Raw genomic sequence first — 22,719 nt, forward strand, 5'->3', positions numbered from 1 at the left:
AAGACCTCTCTAGTCTTCAGAGGTTACCAGTTGAGAAGCCATGCCTCTCCCCCGGATTTCCCCCAAAAATAACAAACTAAAACAATAAAGAAAAATAACAAATAGTAAATCGTTGTGAGGACTGGCGCTAGACACGGCCCCCCTGATTTACTCTACCTATCCGGAGTTATTTGTTATGTCTGTCAAATAAACAATCTCGGTCGAGCCCCCAATTTATGTTACGATCCCTTTTTTAAATCAAATCAAATCAATAATTAAGTCATAAAGGGAACGCAACATAAAGAGTACACACGAACTAAGTTGTCTAAATTATTAAATTTATTACAACCAAAACAATCCAACAGATCATGTGTCACAACGAAGTAAGAATGAATAAAGAATCAATAACTCACGTTCTTCAACAACATACAACACTAACCAAAGACTAAACAACCCAACAATTGACAAATTAGAATAAAGTAAAACTTCAAGAAACAAAACAGTAAATTAAAGAAACGAAAGAAGCTTGATGGCTGGCTGTGAAGTCTCCTCTCTCTCTCCGCTCAAGGATGGTCCGCATTTATAGCCAGTTTCAATAAGCGCAACTCGCCGCAGGTGCGCAAAGGCGGACTCTATAGAAAACAAACAGTGAGTGACGTCATGACACACACGCAAGCACAGAGACAGGCAATAAAGAGAAAAAAAGCAACAGCCGTAACAATCTGTCATAAACATGATTGCCATGGTGTCATTGCAATTGTGTAATTAATATTAGTAGTCACTTTTGTCATTAAGATTTCTCAGTTAAAGTGTCAATACTCTGTCAAATAATTTAATAACAATGCCATTAATGTTCAATGAAATTTTAATAACTGAATTAATTTGTACTACTGTAATTCAATATTAATGACACTATGTCATAGTCTATATTTTTATGTCATAATTCATGACATAATTATAATGGCCTCATGTCAATCATGTTTAAGACATACAGTATTTATGATAAGTTATGTTGTCTTGATAATGTCACGTTGGCATAACAAGGATATCTCAAGCAATGGAATAACATAATTGAACAAATTGCACTTAATGACAGTTGTCTCATTTATATTTGATGTGTCATGATTATAATGATTTCACAACAGGCTTATGAACACCCCTTTAAGCAAACATTACTAAATAACGTGACTGTTGTAAAATTCGATGTACATTGAAATATAATGCAATAAATGTAGAATACTATTAAAAAAGAGAATAAGTTGAATATAAATATACACTAATTCATAACAAATTTGACATATTTGAAATTTTAACATTTGTCTGTGAATATTTAAGTGGTCTTATAAGCTGTTGACCAGAGCCGAAACTGAAAACATTATGCTTACAATGCCTCGTAATACTATTTAATTAAAACTCAAGAAAAACTATTTTACTTGCATTTCAACATGCAAATGATTCAATTAGCTTGTGTGATGTACAGTTACTAAACTGTAAGGTAAATCTAAAAACTACACAAGGCCCATTGCCCGCCTGGTTCCTCTCACAGCCTTGCCTGATTTCCCTTAAACGGTCAAATTTGCATTACAAATTTGGGGGCGGCTGTTGAGAAGTTTTGTTCCTAAACAGCAAACTCAGTGTCACACACCTGCTCCAATGGTAATCTCCTCTCATTCAACCTCTGGCCAATCAGGACTGCCTCAAGGGCTTTATTAACTGCACCTGTGCCCACAGTTTGTTACTTTCTGGCAGCACATGGATTTTAACATATGTCTGTGAATATTTAAGTGTTTTTATAAGCTGTTGACCAGAGCCGAAATGGAAAACATTATGCTTAAATTTTATAATTTTTTTCAACTTATGAAAATTTTTATCAACATCATGAAATACTACTAATAATAGTAACAGTCTGGACTGGGCATGTGTCTTGGTGGCATTTGTAGAAAGATCAATATTTATCACATAAGATGTTATAGCAGATATTACGTTTCAAAGTCCTAACTCCTTTACTTTTTGCCTTTTAAGCTTATTTAAGCTTAAAATGTATTAATAAATTTTCGAAGTAATATTTACTATTTAATATTTGTTTGTTAGAATTCTTTCTCAGGCTTGATTAGAGGCATTTGTGGACACACAGTATGTTACATCTGTGATTTACTGTCCTTTTCTTCTTTCACTCACAATAGAACATGGTGGTGCTCGCTAATACACTGTTCCCTGTATTCATATCTATTCAAAAGTAGTATTGCCATTAAAACTAGATTTCATCCATAGTGCAACTGCCATTAACATAATTTCTCATGTATGTTACATCTGTGATTTACATTAAACCCCTCTTACCATAGTCTTACTAAAGTCTTAATACTGTTTAAAATACTGTGTTTTTTAAAGGCCTGTCTGCAAATGTTACTTCTCGCATCCTCCTTCTCCTTTGCATATATGGAACAAGGCAATACAAAATTAGAAATAGTTGCAAAATCTTCCAGTCTAGAGGAACTATTTTTGTCTCCAGTCGACAATAATAGCTCAAGTGAGTTTGAGGCTTTATAACATCTTTTCATTGTACAGGGTAGCCAGAAACAAGTTCACATTAACTGCATTATGTGAAAATTCTGCTTAAACACAATGCATTAAATGCCAATATTAGTTATTTAGTGAAGTTTTTATTAAAGAGTCTCTTTGCTTACACACTGTAAATATGCATCCAACAAACTTTAAACAGTTTAATGGTTATAATTTAGAGAAAAAAGAAATATTAAATAAGTTAGGAAAATAAATATACTATTCTGTTAAATTATTTTCAAATAAAATATATTACAGTAACTACACAACACATCACAGTTTAAAAAGATAAAAAGTGCATAAATTAGGTTATATAAGTTATATAAATAAAACAAGGACCAACGTTTCAAACATAAATAAAAAGGAATGGCTAAGATTTCATAAGAGCTATGTTGAGCTGAGTCAAGATTACGCAACAGCTAAGCTGAAAACAAACTGCAGATCATTTCTGCAATTAGTTATTAGTCGTCCAGCATATAGAAAAATCATGTTTACGATTTAAAGCAGGATTATTTGCCCTGGATGTGGGAAAATGGCTGCTGAAGATCAAGTTCTTGGTGAAGTTCACAGATGTTTAGGTCTGGTTTAGTACCTTTTTTCACACTTTCCATGCTTCTATTAAAATAGATAAAACATCTCGTTAGGACTTTCTAATGGATATGTATGTCAAGATACAACACACAGTGTTTATATAAATACATTATAAGTATTATTACTGCACACCACAGTTATTTTTAAAATATAACATGTGAAAACCTTTTCAAAAATGGCTATCCTTTCATTGATCCATGGCGCGGTAGTACTGAAGCAGTGCCTCCTATTCCTTATATCAACGAACCTATAAGATGAAAGAGAGAAATGCATTTAGACCACACACAACAACATGCTCTTTGATAAAGAAGATGATTGCTTTGAATGTGGCTGAACTGACTTACAATACAGACTCAAGACATTTGTCTGTAGCTGGAAGAATTAAGCATTTCTTTAATTGGATTTTTGGTAGATTTGTTTCATGCTTTTCACAGCATGTTGATGGTTTAGGGTTATGGAATGCCACTGCAAAATAGACAGAAAAAAAACAACATTAAAAACTATTTTGATTTCAGTTTCATACAGAAAAGTGAAGGCCTAAAACATGTAAAAAGGCTTAAAATGACGTGATTACTTTGGGATCAAAACTGCATCATATTTTTAGACATATGAGAGAATATACACTCAAACAATAATGTTTGCTGTTTGTTCAAACTACTTAAACTATACTTATTTAAAATGAGCTGAAACAACACTTGAGTTCTTAAAGGCATAACTTCATTGTTCTATGTTCAATCCACCCAACTTTGTAAACATACTAACGTAATTCCTTAGTGTTGTCCCAACACAAATCGATTGTGTGGAACCCAGCTTTTTTTTTGCAGTGTATTACAGAAAACACTCCACTGTAAAACATTATATGACAAAAAATCTTTACAACAAATGATATTAATTTAATGAGTTAATCACGTATCAAATACATTTCTTTAGCTTTACAAAGTTTAACATAATTTTTTTAATCAGTTTGACTGATTTAAGTTGAGACGACAAGAAAAGTTCATTTGATTTAACTGAAATATTTAAGAAAGGAGGATTTGATTTTAGTGTGTAAATAATTTTTTTTGTAAAAAACGTTATAGTAGTAGTATATGAAGCCAGATCACTCTCAAAAATAATCCATTTACAAAATAAAATTTATACATCCACAACATAATTTATATTTTAAAAATGGAATTTAAAAAAAACGATTCAAAAATAGACAAATTCAATTCGTGAGTTTAAAACACGATTCAAGAATACACAAATTAAATTCGTAAGTTCAAAACACAATTCAAAAATACACAAATTCAATTCGTAAGTTTAAAACAGGATTTAAGAATCCACAAATTAAAATCGTAAATTCAAGACATGATTAAAAAATGCACAAATTAAATTTGTAAGTTCAAAACACGATTCAAAAATACACAAATCAAATTCATTTGGCGAAAATATTTATTATTTTTTACTTATGAATTCACAATTGGAACAAATTGGAATTTTATTTTGTAAATGTATTATTTCTAAGATTTGGCTCCATAATGATAGCACAGACACCAGAATTTTATTGTAACTTAAGCATATTCATACTGTGAAATTGATTTTAATTATTTTTGTAACAGTTTTGTAACAAGGCACGAGTTGCTGTAATTTCTTAAAAAATCAGCAGTTTACTGTTGTAAAGTGTCCATAAATGAACAGCAGTTCCATTAAATGATATTGCCCAGAATGGATGGGCTTCTTCAGTATGATATTGTTTTTCTGAAAACTGTACGTTGCAGTTATATACATTTCTTTAAGATTCTTCATAACTGTCCTTTTTAGTTTTAAGCATGTTTTTTAAGCACGTTGAGGGAGGTTTATGTTTAGTAAAAAAAAAACCTAATTAACTTTTTCTTTGAATTTGATAAAAAATAAGCTTTCTCTAAATTGCCATAATATTCTTGTATTGAGTGTCCACGTGAATTTGCAGTATGCAGAGCAGTAAAAGAATACTCACATCTTGATGTAACAGCAGACAGGAGCAAAAGCAAACAGGACAAAAGGATCAGTTGATGAGATGCTGAAGACAGACGCATGATTGCTGTAAGATTTGACAAATAATCTGCTGCTCCTCAGCCGCTGTGGTGTTTTATGTGCTTAGGAAAAAGGGAAGTGTAGTCTTTGTTCATACTTTGTTGCTTCTTATGAATAAAGCAAGTGGAATAACTGACACCATTGTTAATCATTCTGTGACATAACACACATGACAGATTGACTTCTTGAAGATGAGCATATACAGTTATCTGAGCTAAAAATCTAATGAAAGATGACAGCAGTGATTTCAGAAGATCATCATGCTGGGATTCCTTGAAATTTTGCATTAGATAAGTCTCAAATAAGGACATGTAAGAGGAGTGTCAGATAAATGACTGCATATCGGGACAATTGATCATCACGATCTGATGCTGTGTCACTGTTCCTATTTGTACAAGAATGAGGTATCTTGGGGTTTTAGTCACGAGTGAGGAAAGAATGGAACGTGAGATTGACAGGCCGATCGGTGCAGTGCCAGCAGTAATGTGGTCAATGTACGGGTCCGTTGTTGTGAAGAAGGAGCTGAGCCGAAAGGCAAAGCTCTCGATTTGCCATTCAGTCTACATTCCTTGTCTCACCTATGGTCATGAGCTTTGGATCATGACTGAAAGGACAAGATCTCGGATACAAGCAACAAATGAGTTTCCTTCGCAGGGTGGCAGGGTGCACCATTATAGATAGGGTGAGGAGCTCTGTCACCCGGGAAGAGCTCAGAGTATAGCTGCTGCTCCTCCACATCGAGAGAAGTCAGCTAAGGTGGCTCTAGGTGTGTTCCAGGCATGTCTCACCGGGAGGAGGCCTCTGGAAGAGCCAGGACACGCTGGAGGGACTATGTCTCTTGGCTGGCCTGGGAACACCTCGGGATCCTCTTGGAGGAGCTGAGGGAAGTGTCTGTGGAGAGGGAAGTCTGGGGTTCTCTCCTAAGACTGCTACCTCCGTGTCCTGGCCCCAAGAAAGCGGTTGAATATAAATGAATGAATGAATGAATGGTATTATTAAATTTTTTATTTTGAAGTTAATACACTTTACATTTTGCTCATGCTGATAGCTGCAAATTCCCTAAATCTAGTAAACTCGACTTCATAATTTCTGGTCATGGAGTAGTGTGTTTGCGCTCTCCCCTGAGTTTACCAAGGGGGCAGCTGTGGCTTAATGTGTGGCTTAAAACATAGACTTATTCTGAAAACGTAGCCCTATATACTGTACATTTCTTGAGATCATGAATTACTGCGCGTAGCCAGAGCTACTTATGGCTGCATTTCTTCATTAAAACGAACATTAGGGGGTTTTATGACGCCATTCCTTTTAACGCATACCAGCTGACCGCTTATCTCCGTATGGATGGCTTTTTTGTTGTTACAAGTTTGTCCAGTAGCTTGCTGGGTATGTCGACGGACATGAGAAGCAGAGCAGAGTTGACCATGACAATGTGGTTACAGTCCAGCGAAAAAAGGTTCCAAAAAGCTGGTAAGACAAAAACAGAAGTCGAAATGGAAAATAATCAAGTAAATAACAAGGTGAGAAGGTGGTTAAATCTGAAAATGTGGTAAAAATCAGGTGAAGGCTTTTAATTTTTTGGATTGCTTTTCAAAACACTAAGTGGATGCGAATGGCACTCGCGAGAGAAATTTGAGATCTCAAAAAGTGTACATAACGGCCTCTGGTGGATTCATGAAAACAAAAACTGCCAAAAATTGTACCTCCTGTGACATATGGTGCTCTCCAGAAATGTATATAGGGGTATGTTTTCAGAATGAGCCTAGGTTGCCATCTTCAGTACCCATCTGAGCTGCCCTTGAGCAAGGTACCTAACCCCTAATAGTCCCCAGGCACTGGAAGCAATAGCTGCCCACTGCTTCCCAATGCTGGGTGTATGTTCATAGTGTGAGTGTGTGTTTGCGCTCTCACTCAAGTGTGTGGACTTGGATGGGATAAAATCAGAGGACTAATTTCGAATATGACTAAATCCATACTTGACACCCATGCCATTTGCTCTGCCATTCCCTGATCCATGACAGTCGTTAAAACTCTAGATGGACTGTCTGAACTTTGAGTTTGAAACCTGATTGTCTTTTTTTCTCAGAAACAAGTTGAAATATGGACTTATCTGAATCCAGCAAACATCTCTATGTTCCTGATGATCTGAGATCAGCTCAGGCCTTGAGAACTGATGTACAGCTTTCAGCATCAACAAGTCAAGTGGCATTTCTTGGTGAAGCTGCAGACTGTGTTGTGTTGCAGAGTTTTTTTTTTTTTTTTTGCTGAAGTTCTCCTAAGCTCATGTGGCTTTATTCATCAGCGAAACAAGACTGTTTTTCATGCAGTAAAATATTAGGCTCAAAGCTGGAGCACATTCAGAGGGTTGTTTTCATTGTTGCACATTGTTTTCATAATATCATACATAACTAAAATCGTCTGTGATTCTGCATTGATAAATGTGATTTTCTGTTTGTTTGACAATTCTCCCATGCTTTTGGCACAAAGTAATAAGGCAAGATCCTGTTTTTCTTGCAAAGACTGAGATGATTATTTGGTAACACTTTACAATAATAGTACACAAATAATAATGTACTAACATGTAAACTAAACGTTGAGCTAATCATGAACTAATTTTAACTACAACATGAGTCACATGAGTGAATAATGGCTACCTTAATTACTTGTTAATACATGTTTGTCAATTCATGTATTAAGCAACAGTTTTAGCTGAATGTAACTAACACAAACTCATGACCTGTTAAAGAGCCCCTGTTATGGATTATAAAAGGTCATATTTTGGTTTTGGTGCATGGTCTCCAACAACAGGCTTTATTTTTATCTAACTATGCCAATGACTCCCTTATGATTTATTTAGTGATTCATTTGTTGAAAACTCCACCTTTGCGTGATGCTAATCTGCGATGATTGGTCCAATGACCCAGTCTGTTGTGATTGGTCAACTGCATTCAGCATGAGACAGAAATATTAATTATTAAGCTTATTAACATTGTTGAAGTAGTATACTGTATGTATGAGCAGGAATGCATTTAAGCAATGCAGTTTAACATCAGCATATTGCTGTATTCTTAACCAACTCCAAGTAATAACAATGGAATACATTCAGTATTAATCAACACAGTGGCAAAAATGTAACTATTTTAAAAAAATTGACCATGCCACGCATGTGTAAAAACAGCTGTGGGATATAGCCAGCTTCAAAAGGGCGGGTTCATGTTTTACCAGATTTGGCATCTCATATATAGGATAGTTTCATGTCAACATCGAGACAAACAGGCAAACGATTCAAACCCAAGACAATTCATAGATTTGACTCTGAGTCGAATCTTATTTTGAGAATCAATAGTTTTAAACACGGTGCATTTTCAGATTTAACCCTTTGCTGGTTGTTTTCATTCACTTAGAACAATGTCACACACTGCATGGAAGATCATTTTCAAAAACCCAATAGCGACTCTTTAGTGTATCTTTATGTCATCACTTTACTTGGAAGGGCTCATTATCATTGACTCATTCTTAACCAGTTACAAACCAAACTTTTGATTAAATTTAACAGTTATGCACTTACATTTAGTGCATGTTTAAGTTGAAAAACAATAGAAAGTGTCTACATCAAAATGAAGAGTTTAAACACTAGAGTTGATGAGTGGTTAAGATTAAGAACAAATTAATAATAATAATGTGCCAAGTAATGTGACAATGCAATACATTAACAGGTCACAAGTTATTGTTGGATACATTTACCTTAAACTAAAGTGTTGATTAATACATTAATTGACAAATATGTACTGACAATAATTAAGGTCACCATTATTCACACATGAACTCATGGTGAAATCAAAGTTAGTTCATTATTAGTGCATTCCTTAACTCATCATTTGTTCATAATAAAGTAAGCATGAACCTCTCATGTATCCCCTGCTTATTATAGACTGCTTTTCATTTGGATATTTTATGACCTTTTATGACTCTTTTATTTGGCATCTGTTTCAACTTTGGGAGTGTGCCACAGGCATCAGAATCAAAAAATGTTCATAGTTCCAGAATACACTACAGTATTAAACAGTTTGCTCATTGAACACTTTGGAAATTGTTTTCTATTTACTTCTGTCAATTAAATAAAAGTAACAGATAATCAGCAAATAATTTTATTGCAACTTTAATTTTGAGGGTGATTTTGAGTGTTAATTTGGCCATAAATTATTAAGTGTTTCTGTTTCAGCTAGCGGAATGATTTTTGATGGCATGTTTTGGCACATATTTTGGTAAATGCTTTGAAATAATAATAAAAAACCCTCAATGATACACTCTAGGCAAATTTACCACCCTTTTGTTGTGTTCGGGATGACAACATCCAGTATATTAAACTGCTGTAAAACTGCATTAGATTAATAATTTTTTTTTCAAATTTTTTTCCATAAATCTGTTAATCAACCTCAGTCCTGATCAAAACTTCTAAATTACTTAGAAATTTACAGGATTTTAGCTCTTTAATTGCCAAATTCATATACGTTGTCACAGATTTGGTGAAAAAGCACACAAAAATACTTATATTCAATATAAAAGAGTAGTTGTGGACAGGAACTTTTTAACTATTTATCAGCTTTGGAAGAAAAAGATTAGTAACAACATTGCCTTTGATGCATTGCTAGTTTTTTGTGCAGTATAAGATTTTTATTTTTTCGCCCCAATTTACTGTTAGTGGCTGTTTTTGCCCCATTGACTTCCATTATAACCACATTTTTTGATGGCAAAACCATGACACCATATAATCATGCATTTTTGATTGTTGGTGGTTTTCACTGTTGGGAAGAGGTAAAATTTCTAATTTTTACTGTTGATCATCTGTTGGCACCATTAATCCATTAGATATGCCTGTGCAGAAAGGTAAGCTTAGTGTTTTGGGTTTTATATGGATTATTACAGCAAATTAAAGTGTGTGTAAATTAGAACAGTGCACAAGGGTTAAAAACATCCCAACTTTTCTGGAATTTGAGTTGTAGTTCGAACTGTCACAGAAGGTTGACCACAGTGCAGTATATCCACCTATTGATCTGTCGACTGTAGTGGTGGCCATTCTTTTATATATGTGGAACATACCGAATACAAAATTAGTGATAGTTGCAAATATTATCCTGGCAGGAAGAGTTATTATTATTTATAGAGGACTAGAATAGCCTAAGTGCGTTCAGGCTTTATAACCTCTCCTCATGGCTGTAGGCCTTGAATCAAAATAAAGTGGGTCACGCTTTATTTTGACGGTCCGTTCGTTGAATTATGTTACATTGCATCTGCATGCCAACTAATTCTAATTAGATTATTAGTAGACTGTTTGGTTGGGGTTAGGGTTAGTGTAAGTTGACATGTACTTTCTTATAGTCAGTTAATTGTCTATTTAGCAGCAGTATCAACAGATATTAAGCAGACAGTCTACTAAAACTCAAATGGACTATTACTATAAAGTGTTACCATAAAGTCAGTTAGCAGGAGAATGTAAACTTTGTTACATTCCTTTAACCTGGTTTTATAAAATTCTTCTTGCATGATATTTTTCATAGTAAAAGACAAGTATATTTAGTAGAGTGTTTATTAAAGTTTCTCTTTGCTTACAAACTGCATCCAACAAACTTTATGCACTTTAAAAATGTGAACTGATGTCATCAATTATAAATAATATTATATAAGTTAGAAAAATAAATATAGGTCACTTAAATTACATACAAATAGCTACTGTAAATGTGTAAAACGTTACAATTTACAAACAAGAAAAGACTTATAAATTAAGCATTATAAATAAAAGAACATCAATATTTCTGAATTAAATTAAACGTTTAAAAGATAACTTAGACTGCACAGCAGCTAAGTGTTAATATGTTCAACATATTTTTCCAGCACTGAAGCATAGTTCAGTGTAGCATAGAAAAAAAAACAAGCATGTGGCCGCTGACGTTCACAGATGTCCAGTTTTCACTTTTTTTCACTTTTCACAAACCTGTATCTTAGGATTTAGTGTAATCTTTACATGGTATGTTATTCTGTTGAATAAGAACACAATTGAAACAAGTTAGAACTTGATGTGTATGCCAGTTAACAGAACATTGTGTTTGTATAAACTCTGCAAACAGTTCTCATTATATTGCTCCGTCCACACTCCAACACAACAAAAGCATAATCTGTACACTCTAACCTTTTTTAGAAGATTCATTCTGATAGTCATCCATGGAGCTGTTGGATCATAGCAGTGATTCCTGTTATTTGGATCAGTAAAACTGAAAGATGAAGTAGAGAACAGATTAGACCAGTGCTAACACAATAAATGCTCTTTGACCAACAGAGGATCAAAATAAGAGTTGCTGAACTGACTTACACTACGGAATTGAGACATTTGTCTGTTTCTGGAAGGATGTAACATCGTTGGATTTTAAAGTGTGCATTTTTTTCATACTTTCTGCAGCATGTCTTGGGTTTCGAGTCATGAGAGATCACTGCAAAACAGACAGAAAAACGGTTAGAAATAGTGTTTCCATTCTAGTTGTGTTTCAGAAGATCTATATGGCCTAAGGTTGTTTAAACTACATTAAAGTCCCATTTAAACTAGAAATAAGCGATTAAAGTTTTATTACCAAAAAAAAAAAAAAAAAACACTCCATAAAATATGAATGTCCACATCACAATTATAACAATAATGGCAAAAGATAAACATTGTCACTAAACCTGACAGCCAATCAGAATTCATTTACTTTAAAGAAGACAATCATTTAAAGCAGTAGAAAACAAAACATAATCAACTTTTTTGTGGGGTTTAAATGTGATAAAAATAAAACGTTTTACATGCAGAGATGTAAAAAGATACCCACCTCCTGATGTAAAAGCAGACAGGAGCAAAAGCAAACAGGACAAAAGGATCAGTTGATGAGATGCAGAGGACAGACGCATGATTGCTGAGGGATTTCACGAATGATATTCCACTCCTGAGCCGCTTTTGTGTTTTATGTGCGCAGAAAAAAGGAAGTATTGTCTTTGTTCATACTTCTTATGAATGAAGCAAGTGGAATAACTTACACCACTGTTAATCACACGGTGACAGGACATGTAAAGAATCATTGAGGTCACTTCTTAACGACGAACATACTTATTTGTTAACATTACAAATTAAGGATGACAGGATAGGTTTAAAAGTATCCTCACGTTTAAGGATTCTCTGAAATTTGTTTCAAATTTGGATTTGTGAAGGGTGTGGGATACAAAATTTAACGGAATATTTATATATACAGTCAAAAGTCAAAAATAAATAGGTCAGAATTATTAACCCCCAATAATTTTTAGCCCCCATGTTTATCTTTTCCTTCTTTTTTGTTTAACAGTGGAAGATTTTTTCTACACATTTCTAAGTATAATAGTTTTAATAACTAATTTCTAATAACTGTTTTTTTTATTTCTGCCATGATGACAGTAAATCATATTTTACTAGACATTTTTCAAGACACTTCCATACAGCTTAAAGTCACATTTAAAGGCTTAACTAGAAAAATGTGGCATTTATTAAATGTAAAAAAGGTTAAATTATTAAAATATTGATTTAAATATTAAATAGCTGTTTTTGTATTGTATTTGTATTGTATGTATTGTATTGTAGTTTCAAATGAAATTATTATTCCAGTGATTATTGCTTTTATTACTATTACCTTTATTACTAATAATATTAATAATAATAATTATTATTATTATTATTAATATTATTAGTAACAATGGTAATTTATATTAGAGTGTTTTCCGAAGGATCATGTGACTCTGAAGACTGGAGTAATAAAGCTGAAAATTCATCTTCAAAATCACTGGAATCAATAATTAAATTAAATTATTATTAAATTATGCAGCCTTGTTGAGCAGGATAAGCTTATTTTAAAACATTTAAAAATCATACTGACCCCAAACTTTTGACCGGTAGTGTGTATATTCAAATAATTGTTGGCAGAAATTATTTTAAGCATAAATGAGGTTGTGTTAAGCTTTTTATTTCTTATATATTTATAGAATAGCACATTTTGAGATGACAGTGGCGGCCTCAAGGGTTCTCACATTGATGGCTTAAGATCTCAGCCAGTGATGTAGTGGATGGGCAGGAAGGGCACATACTGCAGTGCGGCCCTGCATTTTGGGGACCCCCAAAAAGTAGGGATTGTTCTTTTCAGTAATTTACTGACGCTTGTTAACTAATTTCAAGAGGAGCATGTGATGTAATCGACTACAGCTGATCCTTATCACTAATCATTAGCTAGCCTATCAGATCATTCCAAAATTACTAAAAATTTCCTGCCTAAACCTCATTTCCAATCTTCGTTTTTTGGAAAAAAAAAAAAAAAACTCTATCCTTCCCTTCTCGCTCCTCCTCAGTTCTATGATTGGGCAACACGGCGGCTCAGTGACTGGCGCTGCTGCCTCGCAGCAGGAGGGCCAATGGTTCAAGTTCTAATTGAGCCAGTCAGTACTCTCTGCATGAAGTTTGCATGTTCCCCCTGTGTACTCCCTGGGTTCCCTGGGTACTCCGGTTTCCTCTCACAGTCTAACAACATGTACATAAGCAAGTTGTAGAGATAGTCACGCACTTAATGCATACATTCTAAATAAATGAAAACTACCACATTAACCAAAGTATGAAAAACGAACTGGGGGCTCTCGAGAAATGCCTGATCTCGTATACTTCCTAATGCTTAATGACCAGGCGGGAACCTTTAGCTCATCTATCTCTGAGCTCCGGGTTCTCCCCTAGGACAGCATGCCGAACCTGCTATCATAGTCAAGCATTATCTAAGTGTGAATTCTTGATGTAAATGAATAGATTTCAATTACATTTAATGATTAATATAAATACTACTATAATCCATTATATCCCATACACAAATATTTTTTACTCTGAAATAAAAAGAGATGGGAAGTAATGAAGTACAAATACTTCGTTACTGTACTTAAGTAGATTTTTCTGGTATCAGTACTTTACTCCACTACTTATTTTTTTGACAACTTTTTACTTTCACTTCTTACATTTTTACACAAATATCTGTACTTTCTACTCCTTACATTTTTAACACCACGCTCGTTACTTTCGTTTCATGTGTTTGGTGGTGCGATCTATATTATTTCTTATCATTGCGCAATAATATGAGCACCTTTTTGATGCAAGCAGTCTATTTTTCCTCACTGAGCGCCTGCTATCGCACACCGTACAAGGCTAGGATGACTACGTAGATGTGAGAGAGAGAGAGAGTCGGCGAATTTAACAAGACTGATGCTGCCCTGTTTACAGAGTAATAAGACATCTTTTGCTTGATCGGATCACAGATAAACAAGAGAGACACATTCCAGTCCAAAAGCATGCTATTTAAATGATTAATCCTTTTGTCTACTTCTGATAAATACTGCATGGGCTTTCAATCTAATAACATGAAAAATGGTGCTTTTTTGTAAAGATGTGTACATTTACTAATAAAACAATCAAACAATTTATAAAAAAAATGCATGCATTGCGGTTTATTTCCTTTATTTCTGGGTTATGTATAAGTACTGCTCTTTGAAGAAATAAGCAGCTTTAGCCTAATGCAAAAAAAAAGGTTGCAGTCAAATTTGATAAGAATTCTTTTTAGCTAAAGAAAAAAAATCTATATATTTTGGACAGAATTCAGTGTAAAATGTAAGACATTATTTTTAAAGATAGACATGGCCTACAGAATTACTTTTAGAGTGAATCAACAAGAATGGCAGCTGATGTTTTTGATCTAACAGCCAAAAAACTACATGCTGAACGCTGTGAGTTTGCGTCAGGATGATGATAAATGGGCCGCGTTTTTAAGCAATGTTGTTAGGTTATATTGCAGAGTTTGGTGCTGCTTGGCTACTTTCATAAATCTGGCAACAAACATTTTACATAAATTTATTTTATATTTATCAGTGGTCGCAACGGCAGAATGAATGCCAATTAATCCACCATATGCTTTACACCTCATGTTTTACCCTTCCAGCTGCAACACAGTACTGGGAAACACCCATACACACTCACATTTACACACATACTTATACACTCCTGCCAATATTATTCACCTACTGGAGGTTTTTGGACTGTGATTGAAACAAGTACTTTTTACTTTTTTACTTTTGTACATTTTTGAGGCTGTACTTCTGTACTTTTACTTAAGTACAAACGTGTAGTCAGTACTTTTACTTTTACCAGAGTCGCTTTAAATGTGAGTATCTGTACTTCTACTTAAATAAAGGATGTGTGTACTTTTGCCATCTCTGGAAATAATCAATACAGTTATTTATTCATTTTCCTTCTGCTTAGTCCCTTTATTCATCGGGGGTCACCACAGCAGAATGAACTGCCAGTTTAGCCAGCATATGTTTTTAACAGGAACATCCTTCCAGCCGCAACCCAGTAGGGGAAACATTCATAGACACTCATTTACACACATACACTACCACCAATTTAGTTAATCCAATTCACCTATAGCACATGTCTTTGGATTGTGGGGGAAGCTGGAGCACCCGGAGAAAACCCACGCCAATACGGAGAGAACATGCAAACTCCACAGAGAAATGCCAACTGACCCAGCTGGGACTCAACCCAGCAAACTTTTTTGCTGTGAGGCTGTGTTGTCTAATTCATACATTAACAAAACCAAATGTAGAATAAGAATTGTGTGATAGACTGTATCTGAAATCACATCCGGTTTACTCTCTCTCTCTCTCTGTCTCTCTCTCTCTCTCTCTCTCTCTCTCTCTCTCTCATAAACACACACACACACACACACACACACACCTAATAAAGGCAAAGTTTCATTAAAATGGAAATATTCATAGTTTTGAATAATGTCATATTGGTATATTAGCCTATTTTAAACTATTTTCGCTGAATCTTTATAACCCGTCATTATTTTTGCCATATTATTTTGGCAATGCCTTTAACATTTGGCTAAGAGACCACCAATGAAAACTAGTCTTTGGGCTAATTTGAGCACATTTACCTTCTTGAGGAATGTTTATTAATGTACACTAAACTTAAAAAAAAAGAAATAAACTGAGTTAGTGCTTCTAAGTTTCGGTTGCACTTGCTCTTCTCACCACTGCAAGTGTTGTGCATGTCAGATGGGCATTGTGAAATTTGTGCAGAAAAGCTTATGCAGTTGCACCACACCACTGATCTCAGCCAATAAATAAATAAATAAATAAATAAAAAATAAAAATAAAATAAAAAACTCTTAATAAAAAGTAAATATTTTTTTTCATGAGGTTGTCGTCTTGATAAAAACGTCTTGATAAATATCAGTGAAATTACAGCTTAAGGTGATTCTAATAATTATAATAATAATAATTATAACAATAAATGTTATTTATAGTGCGCATTTTCAGACCCAAAGCTCTTCAAGGCATGCAAGAAAAAAAGTAACAAAGCAGAACAATAAAAACAGTAAAAACACCGCAATAAGACAATCAAATATGAACAATAAAATTGAATGATTAAGTTGACAAAAGTAATCAACCTTAATTAAAAGCAACGGTAAAGTCTTGAAGTTTTTACAACAGTCCAGAGAAGCGGCATTCCTGATGCTGATAGTTAGACCATTCCATAGCTTAGGTGCATGGTACAAAAAAAGCTCTACCACCCATGGTCTTACAGTGTGCCTGATACAGGGTAAGTCCAGATGCAGAATGAAGACTGCGGGTGAGAGTGGTGAGAATTACCAGGTCACAAATGTAGTCAGGTGCTACTCCATGCACTACTTTATAAATAAAATTAAGGTCTTAAATTCAATATGTGACTTAACAGGAAGTACAGGAAGCCAGTGAAGTTGCTAAAGTACAGATAAAGGTAAAAATGGTCACTATCATACTAAAAGGAGAAACACCAACATTTATTTCTATTTATTCATTATACATAAGAGAAAATATTCTGTGTAATTTTGTATGCATACTTAAAATGTAGACGATCTTGTAAAATATTTCTGTAATAGCTTATATCCCCCAATAATAATTAAAAAAAAAAAAATATATATATATATATGTATATATATATATATATATATATATATATATATATATATATATATATATATATATATATATATATATATATATATATATATATATATATATCTTTTTAATTTTTATCAAATTTACTACTATTTTCAGTGGGGTTCATATCGACTGGTAATTCACTTGCGAATCAAAGCCTTTCATATTTGAGTCCTATGAATCATCCTGGAATATGAGATATGAAGACAACAATGGGATATCTAAAAATAATACTTTTATTTTTATTGTAATATTGTAATATTGTAATGAAAAGTATTTTAATGAAAGTATATCTTGTACAGTCAGTAAGTATGAACATAATATTCTCTAATATATATCAATATCTAACATATCTATCTTTTTTTTTAAATTTTGTTATATTAATAACGTAATAACTTTTATTCTAGGCAAAAGAGAAGAATTGTTGAACAGAATATATATAGTTTATTCTGTAGACTATCGAAAAAAAATTGCTTAAAGGGGCTAATCATTTTGACCTTAGAAATGTTTTTTAAAAAATTAATAACTTCTTTTATTCTAGCAAAGAAGACTTACTCCAGAGGAGTAAGACATACTGTGAATATTGCCTTGCTCTGAAAAAAAAATCAAATAGGGGCTAATAATTCTGACTTTAACTTATATTTATCTTAATATATTTAATTATAGGCAAAACAGAAGTTGGGTTTGAAAATCAGCAGCTCTTTTAAATACTTTAAATCTGTTATATAAGATTTTTATAAAACATTATTTTCTTATAATATCAATTCTTTAATTTTTTAAACCAATAACCTAATAACTTTTATTGTATGCAAAACAGAATATTTATTCCACAGAAGAGAATATAAATTAGTTCATTTTTAAAAAACAACATATACATATCCTAATAACTTTTAATTATAGGCAAAACAGAAGCCGAGTATGGAAATCAGCAGCTCTTTTAAATTTTAAAATATGTTATAGTTATTTTAATAAAAAAAAAAAATCAACTTTAGTCTTTTTTACAGCACTTAAGGAAAGTAACACATTTATGTATACATGACTAATTTTAAATGAATGTTATTGTATACTTTTGACTGTTGTTGAATAATCTTTGACTTCTTGTTGTATAGTTTCTGAGAAAAGGCCTTTGTGGCAACTTCCTCATGTGACAACTCAGCTCAGTCTTCAACAACAATCATTGCCTTATTTGGTTAATGTGTATTTGTAAAGTGTTAACCAAAAGGGCTGGTCTGTGAATGCCACTTTTTACACCGCCCTTCTCTTTTACACAAATGGAACAAGGGAATATACCGTGTACAAAATTAGCAATATTTAATGCAACATATTCCAGCCAGCAGCTATTTATATTTGCGTGGACAATAATAGTCCGAGTGTTTGAGGCTTTAGTCAGAGTTAGGACAGGAAATCCCCAGAGACACGTAACAGCAGAGTCACGGATGGTTTTAGCCGTCTGTCTTCAGATCTTTCCTTTGCATCATATAAAACGTGAGAGCCAGTTTTAGCATACTAACTTTGTGTGGCTAAAATAATAGCCACAATACCAACGGGCAATATTTGTTCCTACTAACAAAAGGATTGGGGAACATGTTTTGTGAAGTGGATGCCCTTCCAGCCACAACCAGCACTGGGAAAGTGATGGAAGATAGTTATGGAATTAAAAAAATAATTTATCTCAGTTTCTGACTCCATTCTTAAACAAAACACTGAAAGCATACAACAAAACCAACCCAAGCTTATCATTGATACAGTACGCACCCCTATACATAATTCATTTTATTTGTAAATGGCGCCTTTCTGGACACCCAAGGTCGCCTTACAACAAGCAGCTATGAGAACAAATTAAAACAATTCATAAAATGTTGTCAAACTAAATTTTAAAAGGACAAACATTATCAAACATGATAAAAAGAAAGCCTGCTTAAAAAGATGGATCTTGAGATGATATTTAAAAGCGTGAAGACTATCGCTGCTCTTTATGTCCAGTAGTGATGGGAAGTTTGGATCATTTTATTGACTCGGATCTTTGAGTCTGGTTCATTGAGATGAACGAATCTTTTTTCGAGTCATTTCGTTCGTTTGGTTCAATTTGCCAAAATATTATTAAAATGTTATTAATTGCTTCCAAACACATCTACAACTAGCCCAAAAGGTTGATCACACGACAAACAAGTCATAAACAGAATACTATAAAAAGGAGAAAATAATAATTCAATGTTTACCTGCCCTTTTGTCTATGAAGGTATCTTTATCTCTTTGATCAGCTCACCTCTTCATGTCTTCAAATGTCAGAGGTTCATTCACGTTACACTGACAGTCACATATAATCTTAACCAATGTACACAGTCTGAGTCGATAGGAGCCATGATAATCAGTTCACCTTTCAAGTCTTTGGGTTCTTGAGTCGTCCGTTCATCACGTGACAGAATGACTCAAACCCGAGGACTCGAGAGATGAACGGATCAATTCTTTTTCTGGCTCTAAACAAATATGATTGGCCCGTGATGAACGAATGACTCAGATCCGATAGAGGACTCGAGAGATGAACGAATCAATTCTTTTTCCGGCTCTAAACACATATGATTGGCTTCTGCCTTTCCGCGATGAATGACTCAAAAGACTTGAAATGAAGGATAACGTGCAGATGAACAAATCACTCCCTGAGAGGACTCGTAGTTCCCGAGTCATATTGAAGATTCGTTCAAAATGAACGAATCGTTCATGAACAACCCATCACTAAGGTCCAGTGGAAGTGAGTTTCAAAGCCGAGGAGCCATGTAGCTAAAAGAATCTGGCTCCCATTGTGCTTAATCTTCATTTCTGGAGATGTCAAAATATGTCCCAGGAGGTTTTTTTCATGAATCCACCAGGGCCGGTGTGTATGCTTTTTCAGATTTCAAACTTCTCTCACGAGTGCCATTTGCACCTGCTGTACTCACGAAAATCCACTAGAGGCCACTGTAGACTGACTTGCTGACTGACCGATCCCCCCACCCCCTTCCCTTAACCAAACCGACAGTGTTTTCAAAAGCAATCCGGAAAAAGAAAAGCCCTTGTGGCGGCCTGATTTTTATCACGCTTTCGAATTTTACCACATTCTCACCCTGATATTTAACTGTTTATTTTGTTTGTTGCCTTTTTTTTGTCTTTGTTTCACCTGCTTTCTGGAACTGTTCTTTGCTGGACTCAAACCCCATCGTCGTGGTCAACTGCTCTATGCGTCTCAAGTCCACCAACGTATGTGGCGAGCTACTGGGCAAACTGGTAACAGCAGAAAAGCCGTCCACACGGAAGTAAGTGGTCAGCTGGTAGCACGAAAAGAATCAGAAGCCGTCAGCCACGTCATGCCGCCCTGTAACATTCGTTTTAAAGATATAATGCAGTTGTGTATAGCTCTGGCTACATAATTCTTGCTCTCCAGAAATGTATACGGAGCTCTGTATTTACAATGAGCCTGTGTTGCACAAAACCTTCAGATTCACATTTATAATGGTTTATAAAGTTGCTCTTAAAAGCATCTTTATTAGTAAACTTGCAATATCAAAACACTGATTTCAGGATATACAGCATATTCAGCACATCATAGAACATCACTAGTTTCTCACTGGACATCATTAGCCTTTAACAGGACATCACAAGCTCTCACAGATTTCACTGTTATCGCTATCTCTCATAGGACAATATATTGTCTCTCAAACTTTTCTGCTGTGATCTGGATCTGCTCCTCTTTAGATTCGTCCAGAGTTCATTTACTGTATTTCTTATGTTGTCATAAACTTTCCAAAGGTTTTTATTTTAGCTGCAGTGTTGACATGTTTTGACTGACCAGCATCTCCTGTTTTGACTGAGGCCCAATCCCAATTCTATTTTTGTACCCCTACCCCTTCCCCTTTGCCCTTGAAACAGAGTGTGAAGATGAAGGGCTTCAAAAATTACGCTTAAGACATGAGACAGCACTACAGCACCTGCACATGTCATCATATGTCATTGTGAACTCTTGCTTCATATGAGAACAGACGATCATGACTGCTGTAGTTATTCCAGTTGCTTAATTTTTGTTGGTATTTATCTTCAAATCACTGAAGGCTTATATTATGTTATCATGATGATATATTCATCATGATAATACATGATGAATATATCATTGATGCCATATTCATCAATGTAAACACAAGGAAACAACATTAGTGTTATACCAGACACTGTAAGACCTTTCTGACAGGGTATTCGAGTGTCATTGAGTGTCAGAATGTTATACTGGAGTTACTATTATTTATTATAGATTGCGAAATTTAGCAATTTTATTTTAGCATTTTTTTAAAGCATGACGGTAAAACACAAACAAATGTATAAATGTATTAAAACGTGCTTGTTTGTAGTAAAAATCCATAATAATGACAAAAAATAGTAATTTGACGGGTGCAGCTATACTGCCATTGTAGCTGGTGTATTCTGAGAAATTCTTCTACTCCTTGGTTTCAAGTGCAGTCCTGAAAAATCTCTGTTTCGAGGGGTTAATTGCCCTCCCCCTTAGTCCTATACCTTCAAGCTAAAAATAATTGGGACACCCCAACCTCTTCACATGAAAGCGCAAAATGGTAAGGGGAAGGGCTAATTGGTAGAATTGGAATTGGGCCTAAAAGTGCTCCTTCATCTGGACAACCTACTGTCAGAGGGTTTCAGTCACTTCAGAACAGCTAATCATCTTGCGAAGTCACTGAAAAATAAAAAATGTACTTTACCCTCTTTATTTCATTTCATCATTAAAGATTAGCAAATCAGCACATCTTGAAGCAGCTCAAAAAAGTGAGAGCACAAAAGTATTAACACCACAGGGGTTGATTGACCAATTTTAGGGGGGTTTTAGCCAACTTTTAGCGATTTATTTGTGATTTTGTCCTTTAGAGTTGAAAAAAATGACAAAGTTTTAGTTTTTTTTTTTTTTTTTAAATAGAAACACATGATCAAAAATAGAAAAAGGTTTGTCATTCATTCATTCATTCATCTTCTATTGGTCATTGATTTTATCAGGGCCTGCCACAGCAGAATGAACTACTAACTACTAACTACCACAACCAACAACCAACAACCACAAAATGCAGTCAGTGGACACAAAACAGTGTGTGTGTAATTAGAACTTATCAGAACTCGACTCAACTATTCAGACTTATTCAGTGGTCCTACATGTTAAAAATTGTCTATGTAGTTGAATACTTCTATAACTTTATTACTCAACCATACTTTATTAAACATTTTTTTTTCTTTAAATTTTGATATAAATAATTATTTATTATTATCATTAAACCATCATAAGGAGTATAGCACCCCTAAACTGAGAATCCTAGAATCACCCCTGGGTGAATAGTTCAAAAACTGAGGTTTTGCTTGTTGGTACCAAATCAACACTCTCCAAAACTGACAGCTTTTCTCTTTCAATTGACGACATTTCTTCTATCCCTCTAAACAGGTTAAGAGTAT

General features: G+C 34.2%; 1 long non-coding RNA gene across 1 annotated transcript; it reads right to left on the reverse strand.

The window, feature by feature from the left end:
* Positions 1–1,070: 1,070 nt before the first annotated feature.
* LOC141380792 (uncharacterized) lies at positions 1,071–5,906 on the reverse strand. The gene is made up of 4 exons (XR_012399620.1): positions 5,105–5,906; positions 3,474–3,594; positions 3,295–3,376; positions 1,071–3,153 (listed from the first exon to the last, which is right to left on the reverse strand). It is a non-coding gene; the product is annotated as an uncharacterized lncRNA (long non-coding RNA).
* Positions 5,907–22,719: the final 16,813 nt, after the last annotated feature.

This window comes from Danio rerio, chromosome 24 (assembly GCF_049306965.1).
Source record: "Danio rerio strain Tuebingen ecotype United States chromosome 24, GRCz12tu, whole genome shotgun sequence".
Lineage (NCBI taxonomy): Eukaryota > Metazoa > Chordata > Actinopteri > Cypriniformes > Danionidae > Danio > Danio rerio.